The following is a 16,314-nucleotide window of genomic DNA, read 5'->3' as shown; positions in this document are numbered from 1 at the left end:
CAACAGGGCGCAGTGTGCATTGGCTGGGGCTGCACATGAGAGCAGTTTCAGTTCTGGCTTGCCACTTAAAAACAACTGCACACCAACAAAGTATGCAGAGGCATCTGCTGAATTAGTGCCTGTTTGTGTATATTAATATATTTGGCTTTTTTCAGTGGAGGTACCTATTCTTGTGCAGATTCTACATCTGCAGCTCTTTTAACGCTATAGAAAATGTAACTGTAATTATTTTGAGGTAATTGATAGCTTTTAAGCAGGTAATGTTCAGGTCAAGCAAAAACATACATCCAAGTGGTCATTCATAACCGCTCATAGATGGTTCATTACAATGTAGTAGCGGCGATAGTGGAGCCTGTAACAGGATACAGGCACTCACCTCTGTGGGATTCATCCCCAGCAAACAGAAATTCAGGAGGCTGATTTCACAGCACTTAATTTATCACAGCCAGCACAGTTCTAGTTGTCTGTTCACGTGTCTTAACTCTCTAAAAGCAGTAGCACATCAGTGCTGGCAACTCCTGCTACAAAGCTGGGATGTGTTTTCCTGCTGTCACCCGGTTGCATATGAGATGTGCTGCATGTCTGTGTCTTCTGTGCAACAGAACTTGGAGAGGAAGTGCTTTCACATCACTAAGAAAATGTGATGGATGAGGCCTGTAGGGATAAATAGTCACCTTCTGAATTGCAATTTGTAAGTGTCCACTAAATAGGGATAACCTGCAGCTTGGCTTTCTAGCCTCGAGGTTTCTCTTTGCTGATGGAAGTGGCCTTTGTGTGTGTGTGTTAAGCTCAAAGAACGTTTGCACATCGAGGATTAGAGTTTATCCAGCTTCTCGAGAAGGTCAGCCCTGCTGTTCATGAGGTGTGCAACGCTGGTTGAGACAAGTGTAGCCCTTGTTTTACATCGCTTCAAAAGTTACCAGCAAACCTGGACCAGGAAGACCCAGTGCTAATGTTATTCCTAGGGCTGGACAGAGGGTCTCAGAGCAAGGTTCCCTTCTGTGCACTGCAGCCCTATGCTACAAACAGTTCTGTGAATGATGGAAGGTTGGAGCTCCCCCCTGCACTGTACCACACTGTGAGGCTCTGGGTACTGCTGGTGGATGCCCTATGGCCTCAGAAATTGGCCCTGTGTGAACCTCGGCTTTTCAGAAGAGCTCAGCTGCCATTTGTGGTGCTCACTTCAGCTAAGAACAGCTCTGCTCTGCTCTTCAGACGTTGAACTGCTGTAAATCTGGTCAGCTGGCATAACAAAAGCAGCTCCCCCACATCAATTCACAGCCATAGCATCTCCAAGAAAAGCCACTTAGCAGATCTGGACTAGGCTGAAGATGATAAGGTAGGAACTCATTAAATTGATAGAATGAGAGTCCTCCTTCCCAGCCTGTCCTTTTCCACCTGTCACACACGGTTGCTTCTGTTGCAGAACAGCAGGTTGTTGGGGGCAGGGATTGTGTCTTCTTACACCTTCAGCTCAGGTTCCCATGAGGGCTTTTCGGGGCTGCATCCCTTACTGTGAGCGCTCTGCCGCAGCCTGTGCCGGCCACGTTTCCAAAACACTTTAAAGACTTTTTATTTACTGATTTACTTATTTTTTTTTAAAGAGAGTTTTCCATCTACTTGAAGGCTTGGGCTGTATTTAAGCATCCTGCCTTTGTTTTCTGCCTCCAGTCTTAGGAAGCCTTTATGGGATGCCCTGGTGTCTGTGAGCTGTTAGCAGCCATCTTGTTTTTATTCCATGCGGTACAGCTGCATTATCTCCTATTTATCTCCTATCTTTGTAACAGGAGAGGATGTGCAGTGATTTCCCCATGCACTGCTGCTGAGGCAGCCTGCTTCATACACCTTTATTATTATTATTGTTATTATTCTAAAGACAAATGCTTTCAGGAACTGCATTTTCATTTCCCGGCACCTTTCATTTCTTTTGGCTGGCCATCAGCAGCTGTGGAGGTGTCATAAAACCATGGAAGGAAGCAAATGTACGGCAGCCTGCTTCACCTGAGCAGATGTAGAATTGCACTCATTAAGGAAGTACATTTAGGCATGAAACACAGCTCTTAAAAACTCCATAAGAGCTTCCACCAGGGACAAAGATTGCTTTGACCTTCAGAGACTGACGTGAAGTGTGATGTTTATTAATAGTTTTAGCAAGAAAGTGTCTATATGGGGAATGTCTTGCTTTTTATTTCGCTGATGTGAAGAACGTTCTCGCCATTTCCTGACTTTTCCTACTGAATAGGGCTGATGAAAAACTCCCCTACTTTTAGGTTAATGACTGCTGGCTGGTGTTTGTGTCCGTCAAAAGATTTCTCTGCCATTCTGATGATGAAAGTAGCGCTGTAAATGCTGCAATGCTCTGGGCTTAATCCCATTCATGGTGTTTTCCAGAAAGGGAAAGCTGCTCCAAGGTCTTTGTGGCAGTTCCATGTGTGAGAAATGTTCCCTGAAGCAGAAAGGGATTTTCTTGCAGCGGGCTTTGCTCAATTTGTCAAAGAGAACAGAATCCCACAGGAAAACAGAGTGCTGGGGGGGCATTTCTAGTGTAGCATAGTGCTGTAAGCTTGAGGCTGAATGGGTCCCTGGGTGGATTTTGACCCCAGGTCCTGCTCTCTCCCCCAAATATCTGGTTATGCTCTGGGAGGTTTCCTAATGCTTCCATGCATGTAGCTTCAAGCAGCCGTGGTGGCTGTGAGCTTGCCCTGCTGTGATATGGCCAGTTTAATTAATGGTTGTTTATCAGACCCATGAAATAACCAAACAAAACCACAGGCAGAAGGTGGAGAAAGCTCTGCTGAAATTCTGCTCTGAAGCTCATTTCCTGGTGCTGGGCATGGGAAGGTATTTCTGAAGCATCTCTTTGTTTCAGGCAACACTTCCTGCCCTTTTCTACAATCTACATCTACTTGTGTGTTTTTGCTCATAGTTTATCACAGGTGTATATCGCTGATGCTGAGGGTTAAGCCAGTGCTACACTGAGAACTGTGTCTCAAAGCTACCACGAGCAAGACACGCCTATTGTGTTACTGCAGCTTTCAAGTCTAAGCCTTTCTCTTCTTGCTTGGAACGCTCAGAATAACCAGGCCACGAGGAATAAAGCTGGCAGAGGAAGGCCAGCCTCAGGTCTTACTCTCAGACTTGATAGAGCCAGGGCAGGAAAGGGCTGTGGTGTGGCAGCAGGATTTATCCTTCCCCTGTAGCCTTCCCACAGCCCAAACCAGCGTACCAGCAGAGGGAGCACAGCACATGGCCTCACCAAAATAGGAGCTCACTGAAGCAACCCAAACAAACTCAAACAATTAGCAGGATGATTATGGTCTTTAGCAGAATAAACAGAACAGTCAGAAGGCAGAAGCCTTTCCGTGGCAATGAGATCCAGCTGCAGGCTGGATGGGGAACAGGCACTATGGCTGGCAGTGATCATGTTCCATACAGTCACATAGGGCAGTGCCGCTGGCCAGACCTTGTCCCCTTTTTCACCCTGCTTGGTAGATCCACCTCTATTTCCTCATCAGAGTGCAACAGTTTAGGTTGGAGCTTCCTCTCCCACGGCACAGCATGGGAAGGGCGTGCGAGCAGTGGGCAGAGTACTGCTCCCAGGGCTGATGTGGTGTTATGCTTGTACATGCTCTGTCTGTGTTTGGTTTTGGGGCAGAAATAGGGGAATTTGGGGCTTGTCTGCGAGCAGGGCAGATCCTGTGGCCAGCAAACTGAGCTCAGCATGGGAAGGTGGAAGTTGATCCGGCTGTCTTAAAGAGAATGAGAAATAAAGATTAACGGGAACTGAAGGACTTCCCAGGACCTTTATTGTCTGTGGGTTCTGCTCTCAGTGGGCTTTTCCAACAGCTTGGGCTGCTGCAGTTCTGTGCAGGGAAAGCACAGGGGAAGTACAGCAAGCATTTAGCTCTGTGTTTTGTGGAGGCCCTTCAGCACAGCTGTGATGTAGCCAGGATCTGAATCTGGCACCGTTCCTTTTTGTAACAGGTTGGTCATTAGGAGGAGCTCAGTATTTGCAGGGTATTTCCATGAGAGCTCGGCAGCCCTTGAAAATGCAATGTGCTGCTTTCATTGTGGATTAAAAATGTAGTATCCAGCCGAGCCTTGGTAGTTCAGTTTTTAACAGGGATTTAAGAATTTTAAATCCTTTCAAAGCTGTAAGTAAGAATCATAATTTAAACTCTTGCAGACAGATGTCACGGTAAAAATATGAGGACTATTTAAAAGGCTGCCTGCCTGCCTGTCCGTCTATCTATCACCTCCTAATCTGCCTGACGCGTGCAATTGCCTTTCTCTTTCAAAACACTGCAAAGCCAGGTCTGCTGAGGCGCGTGCAGCGTGACCTGAGCTCACCCAGGGCAACCCCACTGCAAAGGGTGCAGCCACTCAGCTCATCCTGTGCATTGCATGGGGAAAGCTGTTTGGCCAAGGCACTGATCCCTCTGCAGTGAGTGGCAGAAAGGGTGGTGTTTAACTTGCCACCGGATTGAGTTTTTCCCCTGCTTTTGACATTTGCAATAACTCAAGCATCTTTTGGAAGCGAGCAACATCGAATGATGACATTTTGGTGGGGTGTTTTTTTGGGGGGGTGAACCAATAGTATTTTGCCTTCAGTGCCCTATTGTAGAGAATTAAACGATGCTCAGCCAAATCAGCCTCTTACTTGGTCAAACATTTCCAGCTGTCCTTTGCTGGCCGGCAGCGGTTGCCTTGTATGGGAGCCACAGCTTCCATAGAAACCCGCTGCCTCCTTGCAGATGTTTGGGGCAGCAGAAGGAATGGGGCTGGCACTCATGCAGCTAATTTGGGCATTGCAGGGAGGTCAAAGGCAAAGAATGATGTGGGAATGGCACATCTGACTTCCAAAGCTGGATTTAAATGAGTGGGGAAGAAAAAAAAATGTGGTTGGGTTACTTGTCTGAAGAACTTTAGGAAAATGATTTTAAAGGAATTTTTTGTAGATAAATGAGCAGGGCTTCATTCTGTCCTAAGGAAAGTATCCTGGAGCTGAGTGCTGAAATGCCTTTCATGTCAGCGGTGGTTTCAAAGAGAACCTGAGTTTGTTTGGTGTGTGTAATGAGGGACTGGGGAGTCTGGCTGAGAAAATCTGTTACAGAAATTCCCGAGGCTCCATCTGCACAAGCTGTCATGGTTAGAGGAGGCAGTTCCAGTAATGAGTCTGGTGGCTGTCTGCAACAGGAGTAGAAATGCCCTTTGGCTTCAGCTTATCAAAACGAAGCAGAAGGGGTCATGTAAGTGTGGTGAAGGAATAAGAAGACCGCTAAGATCAAGTTCAACCACCAACCCATCACCAGATGGGTTAGTGAGAGCATCGGAGAAGGAAGAACAGTGATTGCTGGGCTCCCAGCACTGTCATTTTGGCTGACTGGGCATTGGGAGGGTTAACCAGAGCTTGGTTGAGTGCTTTGGTGGAGAGGGAGGGCACCATTTGTTACTGCAGAGATTGGAAACTCCCTGATGTGATTATAACGTGTAGTGATGGAGGCTATTTTTATTGTATGTTGCGAATATTTCCTTGTATGGCATCACAAGGAGCTTGCTTGTGACTTGTAGCTCTGTTGAAAGCTTTAGCAATGAAATTCCCAATGTCTTTGGCATTCCCAAGCTAATGCTGTATGCAACAGCATTAATTAGCTTTAGGGAGCAATGCATAATAACGAGGAGATAATGAAAAAGACCTCTTGCCTCTGCACTTTGCAAGGGGGAGAGAGATGGAGTGTCAGAGCTTACTCTATGTCTTAGGACCTCTGCCCAGAGGAGAAATCCCCACTGAAGTGGGAGGAAACTCTTATTTCTTGTTAGCAATCCAGACTGCCGCTCAGCAAATCCCCTTGCCACTGGAGCTGCAGATATGTAGCTGTTAACGAGTTGAAATGGCATTAAAGAGGAAGTCAACCTTTTGCACAGTTTCCTCTTGGAAAGTGAGTGTTACTTCTAATTATAGCGATTGCAGCTTTTCAGATGCTCTCCCAGGGACCTGAATGCTGGGAGTGGGGAGCAGTGGCTGGAAACACAGGCATGATTCTGATTCTCCTCTCCATTGATTCATATGTATCTGAAACAGGTGTGGAGAGAAACCGTTTCCTATGACACCAGCATACTTGTTCTCCCCATGCTAGCCTTAATGTTGAGTGTCATCGTGTCCCTGATACACATCAGTTCAGATTACAGAAGCTCACCTAAGTTGGGGTTGCTTTTCAGGGAAGCTCTGATCGTCTATTTTTCTCATTTTCCTCCAGCTTTTTGGTGCTCTGGTTTTCTTTTGAGATGATGGGTTAGAAGTTCCTTACCATTGCTTTTCTCCCCAGGCCAGACCCTGCTGCAGAAGAGCCTTTGCCCATGGATGAGTGGTGCCTGCCACCTTCTGGTTGATTTTCAGTACCACCCACAGCTTGGGCAATGGTGCAGGGGGCACCATCAGTTCTGCTCTGAGATCCCACTTGTCCCCTTCCCTGACAGTAGGGCTGAAGATGCTAAGAACTTCACTGTGCTGAGCATTTCACTGCCCTGAGCATCCTCACAGCTCCACGGTGCACTGTGGGCCTGAGGTTCCCCCCACTTTACAGAGGGCTTAGCTCTGTCCCATCTGAAGTGTGTGAGTTAGAAATCTCATGGTTTGGGGTCTTGGTTTTTCTGTGTGACCAAGAGATGGACAGCTGTGGTCCAGCTCTGAGCCCTGCTTTGCACGTGCCCTGTTTTTGGCCACCATTATCCCCCTTGGTGCAGAAGGGCTGGGTTGCTGTTGGAGGCTCGTTTGCTGCAGGAGTTCAGAGCTGTGGCTCTGGGCAATCTCAATGCAGCTACACTCAAATACCATCTCTATGGTGATGACTCAGAGGCATGCATCCCTATGCTGGGCTCTCCTCTCCCTGTCCAAATTCATATCTCAGAGGAGCTCTGACATCTCGTGAATGTCTCACCACCAGCTCCAGCACAACACAGAAACAGAGCTTTTAACCTCTCAGTCTCATCTCAGTGCTGAGCTCAGCAACACCAGGACACTGCTCCTTTGCCAGCATTTGAGTGCTGTCTTCATCTCCCGCCTCCTCCTGTGTCTTCATGTCCTGGCCACCTAACAGCTTGCCTAACCCCACAAAGACACAGCTTTTCCTGAAGCAAGAACTCCCACTTGCTCTTTCATCACACCCCCCTCCTCTTGAAGCAATATCCTCTTCTTGGCAACACCAAATTTGCTGTTGGCCAGCTTGCATCCACCCAGATGCTTCTTTAGGGTCTGCTTTCCCACATCTACTGCTTCTCCTGTCTGATCCCCTACATCCCCCTGCCCACGGCTGCTGCTGCCTCCTGTGTCCTATGGGTGCCTTTGGTTCTGCAAGGCTACAGCCCTGCTCAGCCCAAGGGCTTTTTTCCTGCCTGAATGCTTCTTGCTCTTTCTTGCTCATTTTATGTCATAATAGTACGCTTTTGGGGTTGGAGGCAGCTTTCCTTGTCTTGCCAACTTTGGAAGAACAGAACCCCCTTGGAGATATTAAAAATGATGGATATGGACCTGGACACCCTGCTCTGGGTGGCCCTGCTGGAGCAGCAGTGAGACCAGATGCACTCATCAGAGGTGCCTTCATGCCAAGTCATCCTGTGATTCTGTGAACAAGCTGCTCACATTAGAGCCAAGGTCCTAGGAATGTGCATAAATGGGAAAACATCTTGCTTGGAAGCGGGGAGGAGGCTGGTGGCTCCAGGCTTGTCCAGGGCTTGGCTCCAAGGCTGCCCAGTGGCACCTGGCACAGGCAGGGGGATGCAGAGCTGTCAGGGATCGTTGGCTGCATCAGCATCACTTGAGGCAAGTGAGCAAATGGTTTGGATTTCAAGCACAAATAAGCAGCCCTGGCCCCAAATGCAAGGAACACGGCTTTTTCTCACTGTTGTGAAAGGGCAGCTACCCCAGAAGGCTAAATAGGCTGCAGCATGGGGGCTGGTAGTGGGAAACTGCTTCTGCAAAGCAAGCAGGGGGTAACGCTGTGAGCTGAACAAGGCTGAGAAGGCAGCTCCTGCCCTGGGGTCTGTGCTGTCTGCATGGGAAGGCTTTGCCTTGCTGCACTGCTGGGCACTAATAAAGGGCTGGAGGGCCAGAGCTGTCTGCAGACACAGGTTTGGTGCTGAGGAGAGTGTTTGCAGCAAGGTAATACGTGCTGTGTTTACTGCAGGACAGCTTGAGGCTGAAGCTGCAAATGAGGCAGAACCAGGGCAGATCTGCTGGGGTGTCCCAGAAAGGTGTCAGCAGAGCCCGTCTCTGCTGTGGTCCTGGTGGCTGAGTACATTCATTTAGGCAACTGCAGAGAGCTGTGATGGGCATGCTGAGATCTGCGGTGCCACCGTTCAAAAGCAAAGGCAGCTCCCTTCCTGTTCTGTTATTGATGCAAGGCTGTAGCCTCAGCTCTGCTCCCACAGAAGGATGAAAGCTGCTTCTTTTTCTCCCCCAGAAGGAGCGAGGCAGGTGTGTGTCAGCGGCGTTATGTAGTGATGTGCAGAGCTTCTTGCCAAATCAGCTCCTGCTGCTGCCCTGTGCCAGGGCTGCTGGGCATCCCCATGTTACAGTGCTAAGGGATTTCTCCACAATTGCTGTGCCCTGGGTGGGTTTCAGCTCTGGCACAGCACAAGCAGTCCCATGTATTCGTCTTTCCTGGGTATTTGTTGGATGGATGTGGTTTGCCCTGGGTTAAATATAGCCGCTGGGCAGCTCACTGTGCCACACATAGCACTGTTCAGTTGCTGGGAGACACAAATCAGTGATGCAATCGTGATTTTGGAGAACTATGGGCCATGTGATGCCCCTCCAGCTGTCAGTAAAAGAATTGGATTGGAAATCCTCAAATGGTCCCTTCTGGGCTCGGTGCTGAAGATGCTCCTGGGGTTGCTCGTGCCCGAGGTGAACACCAGGCACTGCAATCAAATCCAGCACGTGGAATGATTTTGTCTTGGCTCATTTTCCTCTTCTCCTCCAATGTGCCCCCAGCCACCTTTAGGTAAAGCAGAAATGGGCTAATGGGCTCTCCTTACTCTCCCAGTCTGTCAAAGCTCCCTTCACCTGTGAAAATAGCAGGGAAGTTGCTGCTAATGTCCTCTGACTTCTAATGCACAAATTGCTGCAGGATTTTACTTAGCATTAGCACCTCATCTGCAGATGTGAGCGCTCAGTAGGGAATATTCATCAGTCGCAAGAGCAAGTTCTGATGCTTGGGGCATTGGAGTGAGTCAAAGATGACCCAGCTCTTCAAACACATAGCAAATTTAATATTAATAAAAAAGCAAAGTTCCTTGTTAAGCATGACATTATCTTCTGGGAAAGGGCACTGCGATCTGCAGACTGGTGCTGCCTTGTGCTGAATGCAAAGGCAAAGCAACAGGACAGATGGGAGCATCTTTCTCCTGCTGGTCCCCTTGCTCTGCCCATTGTCAGGCAGTGCCCAGAGCTGGGGCTGGGTGTAGATGTGGAGAGCTTTGCTCGTTTAGACTTGGAAAAGAAACGGGAGTGAAAAAGCAAGAGGTGGTAGAAATCCCAAGGAGCTGCAGGGAGAGCAAAGAGCTCATATCTGCCCATGGGGACCATAGCACGGCGGGTGTATGGAGAGCTGACTCAGCTGCTGTGCCTCTGTGGTGAGAGAGCAGGGCTGCTCGTGGCTTGGCTTGGAATGACACTCGCAATAACAAACATCTGAGCTTGAATTTCTCAGCTGATGATATCTCTAAATGGAAGGGAATGCATGGGATGGGAAATGATGGCGAATGGCCAAAAGGAGTGAGGAGCTACTGCTGCTCTATTGGGGCTGGACAGAGAGGACAGGACCAAGGGATGTGCTGAGGTGATAGCATTGGTGCTGCAGCGGTGTTAGTGGGCATTGCAGGGTGATGCTGGACCCTGCTTTGCTCTCCAGCCTCTTATGCTGAAAGATGTGGCAATGAGATAGGGTCAGCCCTGGGGACTTGGGATGGGCTTTGTAAAGCTCTGGTAGTCTTTATGCTCCAGGGCTGGCTTTGGACTGCTTTGCTTTACTGCTGCTTTTCTGGCTGCACCATTGGCATTGGGTCCATCTCTCCCCAGTGCAGCATCACACCCCTGCGTGGTGAAGTTGGTGCTTGAGAGAGGATTTTTGTGCTCATCATCTTGGGAATTGAAGGGCAGAGTTGAGCAAAGAGCAGGTTTCCTCATCCAGAGGCTGGGCTAAAAATATGCAGGGAAAAATTAATTTGGGACTGAGCTGAGATCTGAAATATTTGCTGTGTTCTGAGCTTTCCAGGCCACTGAATGGAGAAGAAATGTTCTTAATTCACAGCAGCTCCCAGCTCTCCTAAGGATGTGTCTTGTTGCACTCAAAGGGTGACAGTAGCTCTTTTTCTCCCTGTTTCTGTTAAGTGGATATATGTATATATATATGTGTGTATATATAATAATGAGAAGGAACATTTCAGAACAAATGTGCTTCAATGCCATGTTTGGCTGTGTCCACACAGGAGGTTAATTTTAGCACTCTGGGGGCCAAATTGTGCTGGCTGGCACAGGGTCACCCCTGGATGGTGCAAGACACAGAGGTTCCCTCATCCCCCTACCCAGTGCAAAGGAAGAGGTGATAACAACATCACCTTTATTGGCACTGTTGCTTCAGCAGCCCGTCGTGTGCTTGTTGGGATGCTGGGCTGGGTGATGCTGAGATGGCAGGTTCCAAGTCGGTGTTGTAGTGCCTCCTTGGCTGGTGTGTGGGCTCTGGGGTGACAAGTGGGTTTTCCCATTTCTGAAGGGAAACTGGGAGCTCTGGTACTGTCTGTGCTGTCTGGGGACGTCAGCCCAGCTCCTCTGCAGTGTTGCTGGGAGTCCACAGGAGGCACCGTGCTCCCATTGCAGGAGCCTGCAGCCAACTGAAGGGCTTTGTCTATTGGGAAAGATGGAGTTGTGCAGAGCATGGCATGGGAGAAGGAGCTGGTGGCTGCAGGGCAGGGCAGCTTCATCCCCATCACCAACTCCATGGGTCTGTTCTTTCCCCAGGCTCTTCATCCTCTGCAGAGCTCCCTTGATCCAGATCAAAGGTGCCATGGGGAAGCATCAAATGCGATCTCCACATGAGCACTGGGGAGCAAGGAATAATGCAGGGTGGTTGCACGTCCTCAGCACGCTCAGGTTGGGTACTTGCAGCCCCCAAAGCAGTAAGTGCAATGACAGGGAAGGCCCGCCTCCATCTCCTTGCTCCACTCTAATTTCCTGCTGCAAAGCAAACCGTGGCTTCAATGGAAATATATGCACAGCAGCCATGCTTCTAATTGAAACCCAGTTTGTCCTGAGAAGCACTGCAAGTGTGTCCTTGGGATGTCAGCCTTGGTGTGGGGTGCATGAATAGATCCATTCAGACACAAACACAGGCCTCCTAAATACAGCCCCATCCACCAAGAGATGGATTCCTGATGAACTGAGCTCAACAAAGCAGCAGAGCACACAAGAGATAATGGAATGACTGCAAAATACTGGCCACGTATAGGAATTTTAATTCCACTTGACAGTGCCTGGAAGCTTTGTCAGTTTGGACAAGGTGTCAAGGAGGAAAAGGGGAGAGGCTGAAGCTGGATGCTGTGGGGATGCTGGGGCTGGTGGGTGCTGCTGGTGCTCATCCCATACTTTGGACAGACTCATAGCTCTTTACATTTATCTTTTCAACACCAAAAGCTGGCTGCCATCTCCACACCAGAGCTCCTAACGCATGTTAACCTGGTGAGTTGGGATGGGGCTCCTTGGGCATTCAGCACAGCGCTAACTCCCCGTGGGGCTGTCATTACAAACCGATGAGGTATCAGTGTTATGTTTTTGTTTAGCTAAAAAAGCCTTCAGAGTGATGCTGAATAAGTATTAAAAGGCCTTTTTTAGTTGTTTTTCTTTCTTTTTTTTTTTTTTCCTTTTACTAACACAGAGAAAATTGAAACCAGCTGGCAGGGCTGGTTGTTCCAGCCAACTGCAGCAGCCCTGGGGATTCCCTTCATGTGCTGGTGCTGCAGGGAGGGGAAATTGGGGTAAGCCAGGTGACTGGGGCTGCATCCTGCCTGCTGGAGGTAGGAGGTTTTGCTTCCTCCTGCCTTGCCTTGAAGCCATCCATCACTTACAGCAAGCAGCATATGAGGGGATTTGCCTGCCTGGGGATGAGTCCCTGCCCAAATGAGAGAGCTGGAGGAACTGGACCAAAGGAAGAAGAAGAGATGCTGGGATGATGCATTTCAAAGTGTGGATATTGCTTGCCTTACTCCTGTGAGTTACTTACTTGCACTGTGAGTTGTCCTGAAATATGTTTGTTTCCTAAGCACAAGCTCCATCCAGAGTGATTGCTCCTTGGCTGTAGCTATTGTGTTGCACAAAACAATAAATCTCCATTAATTAGGCACAAAATGAGAGCAGCAGAGGCAATACCCCGGGTAAGAAGCCACGTTTCACTGCTGCTAGCACTGCCCATGTGCAGGTTGAGTGTTCTGCACTCATATCCTGGGCTTTTCTTGCCACTCTGCAGCCTTGCTTCAGGGCACTGGAAACAATTGCACCCAAACTTTTGGAGCAAGCCTTTTGCTCTCCCTATGCTGCCAGCATCTTATCCCATAGTGGCTTCGGCTGTCACTACAGCACCCCTTCCTTCTCCACCAGGCACTGCTTGGTTCAAATTAACTCTGCCAGCAATGCTCTGCTCTGTTTTCTTCTGGTTTCAGCAACCTCGGGGCTGCTCAGCTCTTGTGTGGCCATTTCCCCTCTGCGCCTTTGGGATAGATGGAATGAAGATTGGTCCGAGGCAAAGCTGGCAGCCTGGGAGATCGGTTTTGGAGCCGAGAGGGATGGGCATCCCCTTGTGAAGCTCTGCAAGGCCTCAGCTTCTCACTGCTGGAAACCGTGAGTGTGGGCTGGAAGATGTGCCAGGGAGCCCCAGGCACACACTGGGACCAGGGGGAGCATCCAGAGCAGGCTGCAAGCAGCTTCAGCAATTATCTAGCAAGTAGTGCCAGGATGTAGGGCATGGTGTGGGGATGGGAATACAACACACCTCCATAGGGATTTTAGGAAGTTCCTGGGGTGCTTTGATGAGTGAATGCCATATTGGCTGCTTGCCGGTCCTGCAGAGCACTATGCCTAGTACCTATCCCTGCATCCACACAGCCCCAACGAGAGCAGGCCCAGAAGATGTATTGTAGTCCGTTAGCTGGAGAACCAGCAGCAGTCCTTCATGTGGGGCTTCCAGCCCCCTGGAGAAACCACATCAAGAGCATCCCTGCCTTTGTGGTGCTGTGGATGTGAGTGGGCTGGAGTTACCTTTCAGATCACTTTGCTCACACTGTGAAATCAATGCTCCTGAAAACAAAGGCTAGAGCTGGGTCTCTGCTTGGGCTTGGGAGAATTTCCTTCCAAGATGCTGTCACAGGTTGTAGGGGAAGGCACTGTGGGCTGAGGCACTGGTGTGTTTCTGGATCTCTCCTGGATTTAGGCGGCTCATGGGTATTGACTATCATGAAATGGAGAGGGTGCATCATAGCTTTGCTCCACAGGGAGCAGAGCATAGAGATCCATGGTGGGGATTAACAGTGTCTGCTCTCTGGGGTGGCTCCAGAGGATGAGAAATGCATGGCCAGGCACAGCACAAAGCCCAAAGGAGCAGAGTGATCTCATGCATTTCCACCTTCTTTTCATCAGCAAGCAGCGCTGGGAGCATTGCAATGAACTTTCTGGTGTTAATCTGACATGCTTCAGGAGCAATGATTTCAGGATGATTTTCTCCTCCCCCCCCACCCCAAAACCCAACAACAACAAAATAACCCGAAAGCTTTGCTTTCAATGTGCTGGGTCAGCACTTTGGCTGCTGCTGGTTTTTTTCACTTTGTGCTTTTCCCCTCATTAAATCCTGCCCTCTGCGGCAGTGCGTGAGCTCAAGCACTTTGACACACTCGGTCCCTGCCAGCTCCTGCCACTGAGCCCTTCTATGATTGATTGCTGTGTGAAAAGGGCTGCAGATGCTGTGGTTGTGCAGAACAACAGGGGGCTGCTTGCTGTGGCCCGGGAAGATGCTATCTGCCTGGGATTCGCCTTGGATAAAGCCCCAGCAGGCCTCCTCTTCAAGTTGCACAACCAGTTGAGGCCACCCTGGATTTGACCATTTCTTGGCAGAAGCACCGAATGGAATCAAACATTTTAACAAGCCCCTTCTGAGGGGCAGTTTGGGCAGGAAAGTCCCAGGGCTGCAGAACATGTGGGGGTTGCCCTAATGAAGGGAGGGGAGCTTGGGTTAGGATTGGGGTTGGGGTTTGGGTCTGAGGAGGCCAGATTTCTCCTGGCCAAATTGATGGAACCATGGAAAACCCTGAGATGCAGAGATGTTCTATAGGCGAGTGTGAATAATCTGTTGTTATTCACATTCTCTGTTTTCAGCTGCTTTTTCCACCCCTCCTCCTTTGTGGGAAGTGACCAAGGTACGGTTTTCCAGTCTGGAGCCTCTTATCTACATGCAGATGGTTTTGGTAAGTAGCTTCCCAGAAGGATGGGAGCCCACCTGCCCCCTCCTAAACGCACAAATACATGAACAAAACCATTACAAAACAGCCCTAACCACATGTGCAGAAACTACACATCCATTGGGTCACCATTGTATGCAGCCTCTCTCTGCTGCAAAGGGCTTTCTCTTTCACTCTGCAGTACATGGAAAAGCCCCATGCTGGCATTTGGAGAGATGGTGTCCACCCATCAGCCGCTGCCACCCCACACAGAGCAGTGTCTCAGCCCAGGGAATCAATCCTGCCTAATGTATAAATATTAGATCTGGAGTCTCAGCTGCAGAGGAGAAAGTGGAGCTGTCAGATAAGCTGCAATTAGTGCATTTATCTACTTTATTTTCCTGTCGTTTCCCCAAACTCCTTTTGCCTGTCTGCTCCTAATGCATTATTAAATCTGCTCTAAGTGTTGATTAAAGAAGCTGAAATCCCAGGTGTTTGTTACCCAACACTGCTGAGATGCACTCGCAAACTACCTTATGCAAATTGTAGTTTTTTGGTCTATGCTTTTTTTTTCTTTCCTCACAGATTTGCCACCATTTCTATATACATTCAAGCCTAAGAAATGTGTTTTCAGCAGAGGTTCCGTGCTGTGCTTTGCTTAGCGATGTGTCTGACTTTGAGGTGGCACCAGGTCCTCGTGCAGGGAGCACACAGCTCTGCCAGCTCAGCCTCCAGTTGTAGAGATGCATTCACCGAGGGCTCCAGCATCTCTTTAAGCCAAACACTGCAAAAAGAGGTAGATCTATTACCATTGCTCATGCAAGAGTAAACACAGCAATCAATCGCAGCTCCAGACTCACTCCTCTCCTTTGCAGTTTGGATGTTTAGAAGTAATTTCGGGAGTAATCACTGTAAATGGAAGCATGGAAGTAAATGCCTGCAATAAAACATTGCGGGGGTGACTGTTATCCTAATGATATTTCCAACAAACACTGCTGAAATATGTTTGCTTCTCTAAAATTTGCAACAGAGCTTTAACGTTCTGAGTGCTAAATGGGGTAAATACCAGCCAGGATGATTCTGAGATGATTTTTCCTTGCTGTAGCAAAGATGAGGCATGTTCTGTCCTTCCTCCTGTCCATGGCGTTATTCTCTGCTTCCCAATTTGCTCACGCTTTATGTCATGCTACAGATCCCCTTTCCATTAACCCAGTATAAATAATTGCTATCTTCTTTCACAGAGCAAACACAAACTTTGCAAACTGGCAGCAGCCTTACAGCAGAAAGCTGCTGGCCAGATTCCAGTGGCCTTTTCTACTTGGTTTTTTATTTATTTATTTTTTTATTCTTTTCCAGATGGGTTCATCTCTTATTCCTTGTGAATAATTTATCTGGGCACGCCTGGAAATGTTCTCTCAAGAAATTATGGCTGTCTTTCAATTCCCTGTGGCAGCGCTGCCTGGGGGTGGCAGGGAGTGATCCCTTCTGCCCCCACTGAGCTTCCCCTTGGGGGGTGGGTTGGGAGGAGGTGGGCATGGGAGGGGAGGGTCATAATTAACTTCAGCCTTTGCATTTCTGGAGCTGCACTCAATGCAGAGTAGGGAGCCAAGCGGATGGGCTGCCCCTGCTTTGCTTTGATGGATGGTTGCACTTTAGGTGCTGCTGTTTGCAAATGGAGCCTGCGGTGGCAAGGTCTTGCCAGCCAAGTGCTTCTCGTTATTCAGCATTTGCAAACCAAAGTGGGATGGATGGAGGAGCGGTGCCAATCGTTGCTCCTGTAATCGTGTCTCTCCATCTGGCTAAACCTGTCAGAAGGGAGAGGAGGCCAGAAGGAAG

The 16,314-nt window shown here is 49.0% G+C and overlaps 1 long non-coding RNA gene across 1 annotated transcript; it reads left to right on the top strand.

The window, feature by feature from the left end:
- Positions 1–12,424: 12,424 nt before the first annotated feature.
- Positions 12,425–15,452, top strand: LOC116654305 (uncharacterized). Its single transcript, XR_004309448.2, has 3 exons — positions 12,425–12,889; positions 14,417–14,505; positions 15,064–15,452. It is a non-coding gene; the product is annotated as an uncharacterized LOC116654305 (long non-coding RNA).
- Positions 15,453–16,314: the final 862 nt, after the last annotated feature.

The sequence above is a fragment of the Coturnix japonica genome, chromosome 19 (assembly GCF_054131305.1).
Source record: "Coturnix japonica strain WE chromosome 19, WE-NBRP24, whole genome shotgun sequence".
NCBI lineage: Eukaryota > Metazoa > Chordata > Aves > Galliformes > Phasianidae > Coturnix > Coturnix japonica.
The sequence above is the reverse complement of the archived record's forward strand: the minus strand, read 5'-3'. Positions and strand labels throughout refer to the sequence as shown.